This window comes from Microtus pennsylvanicus, chromosome 3 (genome assembly GCF_037038515.1).
Source record: "Microtus pennsylvanicus isolate mMicPen1 chromosome 3, mMicPen1.hap1, whole genome shotgun sequence".
Lineage (NCBI taxonomy): Eukaryota > Metazoa > Chordata > Mammalia > Rodentia > Cricetidae > Microtus > Microtus pennsylvanicus.
In genome coordinates this window covers 49444412-49445584 of record NC_134581.1, presented here as the reverse complement: position 1 = coordinate 49445584, position 1173 = coordinate 49444412, and the positions used below count along the sequence as shown (strand labels likewise).

Below are 1173 nucleotides of genomic sequence, written 5' to 3'. Positions count from 1 at the left end.
CAAATGCTGGAGAACCCGTCATAAATTAGATCTCAGGAGCTGATGAGGTGTCGGAAAGGAGTCTCGGACACCGTCACCCTGCAAACGCTTCAAGTCTCGCCAGCTCCAAGTTGTCATTCCAACTGCCACCCCAGAAACTCACGCTATCCCTCTCCCGTGTTTCTGGAAAAAAAAAACATCCCAGATACTGGATCTGGAAGGAGGTCAGGTGCCCTGGCTCTGTGGTTTTCAATCCTTTTGCCAGCAATAGACTTATGATGAGTTTACTCCTTGGCCCCTGTTTTAAACAATTTGTCTGCCAGATGACCAGTGTTTACTAAGTAACAACAAATTAATTTACCAAAGTCTTCTCTAACTACTAAATCCAGACTGAAATTCCAATTGGCAGAAGGCCATGTGCTGTGTTAATTAATTCTATTCCTAAGCTTGGAAACACACTACATCCAGCAGGCTGGATCTGCAAAGACCGAGGCTTCAGGGAGGGTTTCTGCAGGAAATAGGGACAGGGGCAAACATGTTCTAGGCTCTGTGGAGTTCTAAGGTTCCCAAAAGAGGGAAGCTCCAGTCCAAATTCACTCACTATTAGAAGATATTCATGTTCTTGCTTCGGCAGCACATACACTAAATTTGGAACAATAACAGAGAAGATTAGCATGGCCGCTGTGCAAGGATGACACGCAAATTCATGGTTTTTGGCAGTCTACAGAAAGAGAAAAGATCTTCACCAACCCCACATTTGACAGAGGGCTGATCTCCAAAATATAGAAAGAACTCAAGAAACTAGACACTAAAATATCAAATAATCCCAACCAAAAATTGGGGTTCAGGTTTAAACAGAGAATTCTTAACAGAAGAATATCAAATGGCTGAAAGACATTTAAGGAACTGCTCAACATCCTTAGTCATCAGGGAAATGCAAATCAAAACGACTCCAAGATACCATCTTACACCTGTCAGAATGGCTAAGATCAAAACACTGATGACAGCTTATGTTGGAGAGGATGTGGAGTAAGGGGAACACGCCTCCATTGCTGGTGGGAGTGTAAACTTGTTCAGCCACTTTGGAAATCTTACCACACTTTCATTGTATTGCATTATAAACTGTGTGCGTGCACACACGTGTGCCTGCCACAGTGTCTGTGTGGGGGTCAGAGGACAAGTTGCGGGGATCAA

The 1173-nt window shown here is 43.7% G+C and overlaps 1 pseudogene; it reads left to right on the top strand.

The window, feature by feature from the left end:
- Positions 1-597: 597 nt before the first annotated feature.
- Positions 598-694, top strand: LOC142847502 (U6 spliceosomal RNA; annotated as a pseudogene).
- Positions 695-1173: the final 479 nt, after the last annotated feature.